Here is a 13,401-nt window from a genome sequence, read left to right on the forward strand (position 1 = left end):
TAGTACAGTGTTCTGCACACAGTAAGTGCTCAATAAATACGATTGATTGATTGATTGATCTGGATTGATTTTCTTGGTCTGTCTTTATTATGATGGCATTTATTAAGTGCTTACTATGTGCAAAGCACTGTTCTAAGCACTGGGGAGGTTACAAGGTGATCAGGTTGTCCCACGGGGGGCTCACAGTCTTCATCCCCATTTCACAGGTGAGGTAACTGAGGCCCAAAGAAGTGAAGTGACTTGCCCAAAGTCACACAGCTGACAACTGGCGGAGCCAGGATTTGAACCCATGAACTCTGACTCCAAAGCCCGGGCTCTTTCCACTGAGTCATACTGCTTCTCTTGTCTTGGACCCTTTAACTCCCAGGACATGCCTCTGGTTCTTTCTTTGCTGCCTTTACTCCCCAGAGAAAGGGGAGGAGGTCAAATTCAATCAATTGATCAATCAACGGTATTTATTGAACACTTACTGTATGCAGAGCACAGTACTAAGGACTTGGAAGAGTATAGTATGACAGAGTTGGTAGACACATTTCATATCTCAGACTGCCCTTTAGTCCACGATAATAATGATAGCATTTTTAAGCACTTACCAGGCACCAAGCACTCTGCTAAGCATTGTATGGATGCACAATAGTCAAAATGGACACAGTGCTTGCCCACATAGAGCTCACAGTCTAAGAGGAAGGGAGAACAGGTTATCTCTTCTTGAATTATAATTGCAGTATTTGTTCAGTTGTTACTCTGTGCTAATCACTGTACTAAGTGCTGGGCAATAATAATAATTATGGTACTCATTAAGCATTTACTATGTGCCAAGCTCTGCTCTAAGCACTGGGGTAGATTCATTAATTCAATCGTATTTATTGAGCGCTTACTGTGTGCAGAGCACTGGATTAAGTGCTTGGAAAGTACAATTCAGCAACAGAGACAATCCCTACAGTCTACAAGCTAATCAGGTTGGACACACACCCTGTCCCACAGCCTTAATCACCATTTTACAGATGAGGTAACCGAGGCCCAGAGAAGCGAAGCCTCTCTGGGCCTGGGGAAAAACCCTAGCTCTGAGCCTGAGTTCTTTTCCGCTTTTCTCTAGGTGTGGAGATGCTCCCGAGTCGACAGGCCACATCCGCCGCCCACCTCACCTTCCTTATAGACGTTGCCAGCGGGAGGTCCCTCCCCCTGTCTGACCCTCCACCCCAGCTCAGGCCCTCTGCCCCCCAGCCCTGCCCCGCAGCATCGTCCTTGCCAGCGCGCATGGAAACCTACATCTTCTTCTGCTGCGACCTGCCTTCCACGTCTCAGCGGTCAGTCCCGGCCGGAGGTACCCCGGGGAGGACTGGTGCCCAAGCCGGGCCTCCGTGGGTGCCCAGGGAGAGCCCGAGAGGGGCTGCCCCCTCTGCCCGGCTCTCGGTTCCAGGGCCTGACATCCAGATGTGCCCCAGCGACCCGGCTAAGGCTAAAGAGGCTTCCTCCAAAGACACAGTCCAGAGGCCCTCTCCCTGGGGCAGGGTCAAGGGCTCCCTGAAAGCGTTATCTTCCTGTGTCTGTGGGCAGAGCGATTAGGCATGGCATGGTGGTGGCGGGCATAGCGTCTGCCAGCCTTGCCCTGGCACGGGCCTCATCTCTGGGGAAGGGCACAGGCTCCAGAGCCCAAGTACCTGAGCCAAGAACGAGCGTGGTAGGTGTCTGAAGCAGCAGCAGCTAAAAACAACCACCACCAAGTTCCCACTCAAAAGCAAACAGGGGTCATCTAATGGAAAGAGCCCTGGCCCAAGAAGCAGACAACCTGGGTTCTAATTCCGGCTCCTCCACTTACCCGCTCTTTGACTCTGGGCAAGTCACTTAGCTGCTCTGTGCCTCAGTTTCCTCATCTGTAAAATGGGGATTCAATACCTCTTCTTCAACCTATTCAGACTGTGAGCCCCATGTGGGACAGGGACTGTATGTGACTTCATCATCATCATCATCAATCGTATTTATTGAGCGCTTACTATGTGCAGAGCACTGTACTAAGCGCTTGGGAAGTACAAATTGGCAACATATAGAGACAGTCCCTACCCAACAGTGGGCTCACAGTCTAAAAGGGGGAGACAGAGAACAAAACCAAACATACTAACAAAATAAAATAAATAGGATAGATATGTACAAGTAAAATAAATAAATAAATAAATAGAGTAATAAATATGTACAACCATATATACATATATACAGGTGCTGTGGGGAAGGGAAGGAGGTAGGATGGGGGAGATGGAGAGGGGGACGAGGGGGAGAGGAAGGAAGGGGCTCAGTCTGGGAAGGCCTCCTGGAGGAGGTGAGCTCTCAGCAGGGCCTTGAAGGGAGGAAGAGATTATCTTGTATCTACTACAGTTCCTGGTATGTAGTAATCTCTTAACAAATACCATTATTATGAATAATAATTACAACAATAGTAATAATGATGAGGATGAGAGTAATAATAAAAAGTACTGTTTTCCTGCCGATCTCCGTCGACAACCGGACATCGGTCCGGGAATCTGAAGGGACTTTAGCTTGCCCCTTGTGTCCACGAGAAGATGGGAGAGAGCCTTCTGCTATCTGTCTTCCGTCTTGCTTCTCTTCTCTTGGTCCCCTGCAAGCAAGAGGAGGAAGCAAGGAGTTTAGGACAGTCCTGAGAAGAGAGTTTTGAACGCCCAAAGCCTTCGGCCTGTCTGCGGGATAGAAATTGGCTATTGTGGAACCAGACACCCGGCCCCGAGGAGTTGCCTCCATGGACACTGGGTGGATTGATTCCCAAACTGGTTCCTGGAGAAAGGATTCTGCTTTGCGGGAGAATGAAATGATCCTGTTCTGCAGCTGGAAAATCCCCCGTTTAACCACCGGATGCCGCCCTGTTCCCAATTTTGACTCCACAGACTGGAATGGCCTGGGCACGTTGGGATGCCGGCCTGGAAAATCCATCAATCAATCAATCAGGAGAATTTATTGAACGGTTGCCGTGTCCAGAACACTGTACTAAGTGTTTAGGAAAGGATAGTACAAGAGCGATGAGAGACGTGGTCTCTACCTCTAACTCATCATCCATCTCAATCAGTTAGTCACTCAACTGTATTTATTAAGTGCTTGCTCTGTGGAGAGCACTGTACTAACCCTTAGGACAACAATAAACAGACACAATCCCTGCCCACAACGAGCTTACAGTCTAGAAGGGGAGACAGACATGAACATAAATAAATAAATGGCTGATATGTACATAAGTGCTGTGGCGCTGCGGGGGAGGATGAATAAAGGGAGCAAGTCAGGAAGATGCAGACATGGCCTGAGCATTTTTGTAGAAAAATGACCCAGGTGGAAGAGTCCACCTCCAGAAGAAGAGTCCAGAAGAGTCTGGAAGAGTCCAGTCCAGTATGGACTGGAGTGGGGAGAGGCAGGAAGCTGGGAGGTCAGCAAGGAGGCTGGTACAGTAATCAAGGCGGGATAAGATAAATGATTGGATTAATGTGGTAGCAACTAGGATGGAAAGGAAAGGGCAGATATCAGCAATGTTGTGAAGGTCGAACAGGATTTAGTGATGGATTGAATATGTGTGTTGAATGAGAGAGAGGCGTCAAGGATAATGCCAAGGTTACAGGCTTGTGAGACAGTGACGGGAAAGCCAGGGGGAAGACAGAATTTGGGTGGGAAGATAAGGAGTTCTGTTTTAGACATATTAAGCTTGAGGTGACGAGTGGACATCCAAGTTGAAGGCAGGAGAAAATGCGAGACTGAGGAGAGGGAGAGAGATCAGGGCTGGAGATGTAGATTTGGGTATTATCTGCATAGAGGTGGTAGCCAAAGCCATGGGAATGAATGGGTCCTCCAAGGAAGTGGGTGTCGATGGAGAATAGAAAGGGACCCAGAATTGAACCCTGAGGGATATCCACAGTTAGGGGGTGGGAAGCAGAGGTGCCCATGAAAGAGACTGAGAATGAGTGGCCAGAGAGCTAGGAGAAGAACCAGGAGAGGACAGTGTCAGTGATGCTGAGATTGGATAGTGTTTCCAGGGGAAGGGGGTGGTCCTCAGTGTCGAAGGCAGCTGAGAGGTCAAGGAGGATTAGAACGGAGTAGAGGCTATTGGATTTGGCAAGAAGATCACTGGTGACCTTTGAGAGGGTGGTTTACGTGAAGTGAAGGGGACAGAAGCCAGATTGGAAGGGGTCAAGGAGAGAATTGGAGGAGAGGAACTTGAGACCATGGGTGTAGGCAACTTGCTCAAGGAGTTTGGAGAGGAATAGTTGGAGGAAGATGGGGAGATAACTGGAGGGAACTGTGGGGTCAAGGGAGGGTTTTATTTTAGAATAAGGGAGACACGTACATGTTTAAAAGCTGTGGGGAAGAATCCATTCAAGAGCGGACAGTTAAAGATGGCAGTTAGGGAGGGAAGAAGGGAGGGGCCAAGTGTTTTGATAAGGTGGGAAGAAGTAGGGTTGGGAGCGAAGGTGGAGGGAGTGGCTTTTGGGAGAAGGCAGGAGATCTCCTCTAGAGATACTGCTGGGAAAGATGGGATAATTGAAGGATGGGGGGAAGGGGGAAAGGGGAGAGGGACTGGTGAGGAATAGGGGAGATTTTAGGGAGATCATGCCTGATGGTGTCAATTTTCTCAACAAAGTAGGTGGCCAGGTTATTAGGGGCAAGGGATGGAGAAGGAGTCTTCTTGCTGCCAACCTCTTGCCCACATCCTACCTCTGGCCAGGAATATCCTCCTTCCTAATACCTGACAGACAATTGCTTGCTCTGCTTTCAAATCCTAGACTGTAAGCTCATTGTGGTCAGGGAATGTGTCTGCTTATTGTTGTATGTTACTTTGCCAAGCATTCACTACAGTGCTCTTCACACAGTAAGCGCTCAATAAATACAAGTGAATGAATGAACTGAAGGCACATCTCCTCCAAGAGACCTTCCCTGACTAAACCTTCCTTTCCTATTCTCCCACTCCCATCTGCATCACCCTGAGTTGCTCCCTTTATTCGTCCCCCTCTTCCAGCTCCACAACACTTACGTACGTATCTGTACTGTATTTATTTATATTAATGACTCTCTCTCCCTCAAGACTGTAAGTTTGTTTTGGGCAGGGAATGTGTCTGTTATATTGTTATACTGTAGTCTCCCAAGCACTTAGTATAGTGCTCTGAACACAATGGGTGCTCAATAAATACAACTGACTGACTGACTACCCACGGGTCTAGTGGAAAGCGGAGGGATGGACAAGGGCTGGGACCTGTCCCAGACACCTTGTCAAAGTCACACTCCTGCCAAGGTGGTCATTAGTCCCGGTTTATATCCAGTCAACTGACAAGGTGGTCATTAGTCCCGGTTTATAACCAGTCAACCAATCAATCATATTTATTGAGTACTTACCATGTGCAGAGCACTTTGCTAAGCACTTGAGAGAGTACAATTCAGCAAAGTTTGTAGACTTGTTCCCTGCCTATAGTAAACTTAGAGTCTAGAGGGGGAGACAGACATTAATATATTCATTTATTGAGCACTTAATGTATACAGAGCATTGTACTCAGTGCTTGGGAGTTGCCAACTTGTACTTTCCAAGCGCTTAGTACAGTGCTCTGCACACAGTAAGCACTCAATAAATATGATTGATTGATTGATTGATTGAGAGAGTACAATACAACAGAACTGGTAGACATGCTCCTTGCCCATGATGAGTTTACAGCCTGGAGAGAGAGACAAATGTTAGTATAAATAAATTATGGGCAGGATTACTTTAGCCCCTCTCAGGGTGGCACCTGGAATACTCTACCAGACTTGACTACAGGAGGGAGAGTTTAGTAGAGGCATAACCATTCCATTCCTAGCTTGGGCAGTGGCTAGCGAGTGGAAGGCAATCTGCTACAAGTCAAAACTCCCCCGTGCTGGGCAGCAGCAGCATGGGAAAGAGTCGAGGGCAGAGACTCATTTACTGCGTGGAAGGAGGCAATGGTAAACCACTTCCATATTTTTACCAAGAAAACTCTATTGGACACACCACCAGAACGATTGCAGATGGAGATGGGGCATTCTGGAAGAGATATGTCCACGGCGTCGCTACGGATTGGAGACAACTCGACGGCATAAGACAAGATATTACTTTAGACTGCAAACTTGTTGTGGTTGGGGAACATGTCTGCTAACTCTGCTGTATTGTACTCTCCCAAGTGCTGAGTTCAGTGCTCTGCACATAGTAAGCTCTCAATCAGTGATACTAATATATGGTATTTGTTAAGTGTTTATTTTGTGCCGGGCACTGTACTAAGCTCTAAGATATAAGCTTCTCAGGTTGGGCACAGTCCCAGTTCCACATGGGGCTCACAATCTTCATAACCCCATTTTACAGATGAGGTAACTGAGGCCCAGAGAAGTGAAGCGACTTGTCCAAGGTCATACAGCAGACAAGTGGCGGAGCCGTGATTAGAACTCAGATCCTTCTGTCGCCTAGGCCCATGCTCTATCCACTAAGCCACACTGCTTAGTGGATAGAGCACCGTTAATGAAGCTAATTGATTGATAAGTGCTGTGGAGCTGAGGGAGGGATGAATAAAATGTGTGAATCCTTAGCTGGTTTCCAGCTAGTCTACACTTTGTCAGCGACCCATCGGGCATCAGTCACCTGTCTGCCCAGTAATTTTTCTTGAACTTCCAACATCCCTCTGCCTCAGCTCCCACGGCTGCCTCTAAGTCCCGCTGCTGGGAACTGAGGTCTGTGTTCAGAGTCCTCTTTGGCTTCGGACATTTGGCCGCGATGTGGAAGGAAAACATTGACCACATCCCCTTCCTGATCCATGTGATGCCATGTGGTTGTCTGTTTGAAACCCTGAACTTGAAGGATTTCTTATGGGGCAGGGGGCCCCAACCCCCCTCTGCTACTCCAGAAACATGGAAAACAGCAGAGCCTAGTGGAAAGAGTGTGGGCCTGGGAGTTAGAGGACCTGGGTTATAATCCCAGCTCACATTTCTGTGCCTCAGTTCCCTCATCTGCAGAATGGGGATTAAATACCTGTGCCCCCTCCAATTTAGAATGTGAGCCCCAAGTGGGACCTCATTCATTCATTCATTCATTCAATTGTATTTATTGAGCGCTTACTGTGTGCAGCGCACTGTACTAAGCGCTTGGGAAGTACAAATCGGGGGGACCTGATTATCTTGTAGCTACCCCAGCATTTAGTGCAGTGCTTGGCACATCGTAAACACTTAATGAATACCACAATTATTATTTTCAACCCTCCCTACCCCCCACAAATACACACATACACGCACACACACACACACACACACACACACTAATAATAACAATGACATTTGTTAAGCGCTTACTATGTGCAAAGCACTGTTCTAAGCGCTGAGGGGGATACAAGGTGATCAGGTTGTCCCACGTGGGGCTCACAATCTTAATCCCCATTTTATAGATGAGGTAACTGAGGCTCAGAGAAGTTAAGTGACTTGCCCCAGGTCACACAGCAGACATGTGGCAGAGAGGGATTCGAACCCACGACCTCTGACTCCCAAGCCCGAGCTCTTTCCACAAAGGTCCTGGTCACACTGGTGCTGCTTACAACTATGAGAAGCAGTGTGGCACAGTGGGTAGCATTCGGGACTGGGAGTCAGAAGGCTGTGGGTTCTAATCCTGGCTCTGTCATTGCTGTGTCTACTGTGGGACCTTGGGTAAGTCACTTCGCTTCTCTATGCCTCAGTTACCTCATCTGTAAAATGGGGACTGAAACTGTGAGCCCCATGTGGCACAGGGACTGTGTCCAACCCAGTTTGCTTATTCCCTCCACAGTGCTTAGTATGGTGTCTGGCACCTAGTAAGTGCTAAACAAATAGCATTATTATTATTATTATTATTATTATTATTAACTCAGAATGAGCCATGGAAACTTGGGCCACCACCATTGCCACTGCAAGTTCTGGACATTCCACAGAAAACATTTATAGTACAATGATAATAATAATAATGATAATAATAATAATAATAATAATGGCATTTATTAAGCACTTACTATGTGCAAAGCACTGTTCTAAGTGCTGGGGCAGTTACAAGGTGATCAGGTTGTCCCTCGTGGGGCTCACAGTCTTAATCCCCATTTTACAGATGAGGTCACTGAGGCCCAGAGAAGTTAAGTGACTTGCCCAAAGTCACACAGCTGACAAGTGGCGGAGCCAGGATTTGAACCCGTGACCTCTGACCCCAAAGCCCGGGCTCTTTCCTCCGAGCCACGCTGCTTCTGGAACATGTAGTATATGTGATCCCAACCTGTCGCTTCCAGGTGGGCAAAGGGGCATCCAGGGCCCCTAAGTCCACCGGGATCCTCCCAAGTCCAGCCCTTCCACCCGCCACCTGCAATTCCAGCTCCTTCCCTAGTTTTCAGAGGAAGGCAGAATGCCTTTCCCGCCCTGCCTAACCGCCCCCTAAACCTCTGCTCAACTTGGAACGACCACTCAGCCCCCCTCACCCTCCCCAAGGCCCCGTCCCCACCCTGCCCCGGCACTGTCTCTTCGATTTACCAGAAACTCCCTGAGAGAGGAACTGATCTGGGAAGTTTCCTTGGAGGAGGGGGAGAGCCAGAGGCCAGGCAAAGGACCCCAGGGCCACCCCCCCAAGGATCCAGGAGCACCAAGGGACCAGAGAACTTTGGCATCCCGATCCCTCGGATCCATCCCCCAGATGGGGGGCATCCAGGCAGGGACACACCTAAACAGCAATAGCCTAGCGGAAAGAGCCCGGGCCTGGGAATCAGATAACCTGGGTTCTATTCTCAGCTCTGAAACTTGCCTTCTGTGTGACCTTGGGAAAGTCACTTCACTTCTCTGCACCTCAGTTTCCTCAACTATGAAATGGGGATTCACTCACCTGTTCTCCTTCCCTTCCCTCTACACATCCGCCAAGCTAGCTCTCTTCCTCCCTTCAAAGCCCTATTGAGAGCTCACCTCCTCCAAGAGGTGATCATTCAATCAATAAATGCGATTGAATGAATGAATGAATGAAAAGAGGTCTTCCCAGACTAAGCCCCCTTTTTCCTCTCCTCCTCCCCATCCCCTTGCCCTACCTCCTTCCCCTCCCCACAGCACTTGTACATATTCGTACAGATTTATTACTCTATTTTACCTGCACGTATTTACTATTCTATTTATTTTGTTAATGATGTGCATATAGCTTTGATTCTATCTGTTCTGACGATTTTGACACCTGTTTACATGTTTTGTTTTGTTGTCTGCCTCCGGCTTCTAGACTGTGAGCCTGTTGTTGGGTAGGGACCGTCTCAATATGTTGCCAGCTTGTACTTCCCAAGCGCTTAATACAGTGCTCTGCACACAGTAAGCGCTTATTAAATACAATTGAATGAATGAATGAATGAAGTTGGATCGTGAGCTCCACTGTGGTGCAGGGACTGTGTCTGAGCTGGTTAGCTTGTATGTGCCCCTGAGCTTAAAACAGTGCTTGACACACAGTAAGTGTTTAATAAATACCATTGAAAAAAATCCTAGGCAGGTAGTTCTGATGCTCCCTATTTTCCTTTACCCCCAGAACTGCCCTTCCCAGGCCCCTCACTCCCTGCCCTCCAGGGACTGTCCTGAAAAAGGAGGGCTGGTCCCAACCAGCAGTGGTGGTCCCTTCCCCTCCCCTAGTAGAGGGTCCCCCAGAAAATCTTGTGCCTCATTCCCCCTCTAGACTGTAAGCTCATTGTGCTCAGGGAACACATCTACCAACTCTGCTATGTTGTAGTGATAATAAAGATAATGGCATTTATTCTCTGTCTCCCCCTTCTAGACTGTGAGCCCACTGTTGGGTAGGGACTGTCTCTATATGTTGCCAACTTGTACTTCCCAAGTGCTTAGTACAGTGCTCTGCACACAGTAAGCGCTCAATAAATACGATTGATTGATTGATTGATTAAGCGCTTACTGCATGCCAAGCACTATTCTAAGCACTGAGATAGATACAAGATAATCAGGTTGGACACAGCTCCTGTCCCGCATAGGGTTCACAATCTTAATCTCCATTTTACAGATGAGGTAACTGAGGCATAGAGAAGTTAAATGACTTGCCCAAGGTCACATAGCAGACATGTAGTGGGACTTGCTAGGGATGCGGTGCCATTGACCAGAGGTCCCCCAAGTTTCCTGGGGAGGCCCACCCCTCCTTCCTGGTGTTCTTGGGAGCCGGGACCCAGTGACCTTCCAGCTTTCCTGACCCTTGGAGGCCCAGCTGTGATGACTGTAAACAGCCTCAGCCCTCTCCCTCTCCCTCCCTCTTCCCTTCTCCCCTCCTCCTCCCCCCAGAGAGCGTGCTTGTCTCTCCCAGAGGAATCTGGCCAGACTGGGACACCAGAAGGGCAGCGACTCTGACCCTTGCCCGTCCTCTGCCCGGCCGGAGCGTTCCACCTGGAGAGTCGGGGGCTGCCTGGCGATGCCTCTTAGCTTGCCCCATTTTCAAGATTGGGAAACTGAGGCTCGGAGTTGGGCTGGGGAACAACCACCTGTCAGGGCAGGACAGGGCAGCGTGGCTCAGTGGAAAGAGCCAGTGGAAAGAGAACAGGCTTGGGAGCCAGAGGTCATGGGTTCAAATCCCGGCTCCGCCACATGTCTGCTGTGTGACCTTGGGCAAGTCACTTAACTTCTCTGGGCCTCAGTTACCTCATCTGTAAAATGGGGATTAAGACTGTGAGCCCCACGTGGGACAACCTGATCACCCTGTATCCTCCCCAGCGCTTAGAACAGTGCTTTGCACATAGTAAGCGCTTAACAAATGCCTATTATTATTATTATTAGCTAGAAAATCCACATGCCCTGGCTCCTCCTGGCGAACTTCAGCCGCCTCGACCCCCTCACTCCTCCACTGCAGCTGAATGGGTTGAGAGGTTTGGGAGGTTCGCTGTGGGCAGGAAACGTGTCTGTGATATTGCTATATTGTGCTCTCCCAAGTGTTTAGTACAGTGCTCTGCACGCAGAAAGCGCTCAATAAATACCACTGATTGATTAGGGGCTCAGCTGGCTCCCGGGTTAGGGTCCCTCCAGGTCCTGAGGCAGGTTCAGGGGCTAAGGGGCCCCAAGGCCCAGCACGGCAGGGACACGCGCTCACCGAGTCTATATTTAACCAGGCCAGTCAGGGACCCGGTGGGGGAGAGTGGGGGGCGGGTGGGGGGAGGAGAGAGTCGAGAGAGGCACAAAGCGTCTCTTGGCTGGCGCTGGGAGCCTGTCTGGGTGGAGCTGACGCAAAGCTGTTCCTGAGGGCCCGGCCTGCCAGATCCTTCAGCCACAGAGGTCACCTTGGCGCGAGGGCCAGCAGAGAAGAAGGCCAGACCAACGGCTTCCCCCTCCTCCAAACCCTCCCGATCAGAGGCACCTGCTCCTTCTCCTTTCCTCCAGTTGGTCCCGGCTTCGTCCCCCCAAACCCCTCTCGGACAACTGGGCGAAGGCCCTGATTCTTCCCTGAGCCACTGGGGTGTCTGGACAAGAGCTGGGGATGAGAGCAGGGTGGAAGTGAGCAGTTGCTGGCTTTCCTTTTTTTATGGCATTTGTTAAATACTTACTATATACCAGGCACTGTATTAATAATAATAATAACGATGGCATTTGTTAAGCGCTTACTATGTGCAAAGCACTGTTCTAAGCACTGAGGAGGACACAAGGTAATCAGATAGTCCCACGTGGGGCTCACAGTCTTCACCCCCATTTTCCAGATGAGGTAACCAAGAAGTTAAGTGACTTGCCCAAAGTCACACAGCTGACAAGTGGCAAAGCCGGGATTTGAATTTATAACCTCTGATTCCCAAGCCCGTGCCCTTTCCATTGAGCCACGCTTCTTCCCTGTATTAAACACTGAGGTAGTCAGCTACAAATTAGTCAGGTTGGACACAGTCCACATAATAAAAATAATAGTAATTATAATATTTAAGTACTTATTATGTGCCAAACACTATACTAAGCACTGTGGTAGACACAATATAATTGGCTCTCACATGGGGGTCACTTTCTAAATTGGAGGGAGCACAGGTATTTAATCCCCATTTTGATGAGGTAACCATGGCACAGAGAAGTTAAGTGACTCGCCCAAAGTCACACAGCTGACAAGTGGCAGAGCCGGGATTTGAATTTATGACCTCTGATTCCCAAGCCCGTGCTCTTTCCATTGAGCCATGCTGCTTCTCTGTATTAAACACTGAGGTAGTCAGCTATAAATTAGTCAGGTTGGACACAGTCCACATAATAAAAATAATAGTAATTATAATATTTGTTAAGTACTTATTATGTGCCAAACACTATACTAAGCACTGTAGTAGACACAATATAATTGGCTCTCACATGGGGGTCACTTTCTAAATTGGAGGGAGCACAGGTATTTAATCCCCATTTTGCAGATGAGATAACTGAGGTACAGAGAAGTGAAGTGACTTGCCCAAGATGACCCAACAGACAAGCGGCAGGGCTGGAATTGGAACCCAGGTCCTTCTGACTCCAAGTCCCGTGCTCCCTCTGCTAGACCACATTGCTTCTCAATCAATCAATCAATCAATCAATTGTATTTATTGAGTGCTTACTATGTGCAGAGCACTGTACTAAGTGCTTGGGAAGTACAAGTTGGCAACATATAGAGACGGTCCCTGCCCAACAGTGGGCTCACAGTCTGGAAGGGGGAGACAGAGAACAAAACCAAACATATTAACAAAATAAAATAAATAGAATAGATATGTACAAGTAAAATAAATAAATAGAGTAATAAATATGTACAAACATATATACACGTGCTGTGGGGAAGGGAAGGAGGTAAGACGGGTGGGATTGAGAGGTGGACGAGAGGGAGAGGAAGGAGGGGGCTCAGTCTGGGAAGGCCACCTGGAGGAGGTGAGCTCTCAGTAGGACCTTGAAGGGACAGTACTAGAAGGGAAGCTTCTCCTATTGAATGCTTACTCCGTGGAGAGCACTGTGCTAAATGCCTAGGAGAGTATAATAGAATTAGTGGACATGATCCCTGCCCTCGAGGAGCTTATAGTCTGGCTGCGGAGACAGAGACCCCTGCTGAGATCCCTGTCCTCCCTCCCCAACGGGACGATGGCCACGCCTGGGTCTCGGGGATCGGCTGCGGGGTGGCGGCTCCCCTTCGGGTCGTGCTTTCTCCAAGGTCAGCCAGAGCTTGGAGAGCTCTTCAGAGGAAAGGGGGGCTTTGGGGGACTGGCCGGGCCTATGTTGTGAACCGGCTCTGGCGGGGGCAGACCCCCCGGAAACCAAGGAGGGTTTGCTGTGGCCAGGGCCTGCGGATCCCTCAGAAAATGGCTCTCTGTCGGCCGCTCCTGAGTCCCAGAGAGGGGAATGCCCAAGGCAGACCCTCTAAATGCCCCATCTTTCAGGGTCCCTAGGCTCCTCGCTCTCTCAACTGTATTGTCCCCTTCC

The sequence above is a fragment of the Tachyglossus aculeatus genome, chromosome 5 (genome assembly GCF_015852505.1).
Source record: "Tachyglossus aculeatus isolate mTacAcu1 chromosome 5, mTacAcu1.pri, whole genome shotgun sequence".
Taxonomy (NCBI): domain Eukaryota; kingdom Metazoa; phylum Chordata; class Mammalia; order Monotremata; family Tachyglossidae; genus Tachyglossus; species Tachyglossus aculeatus.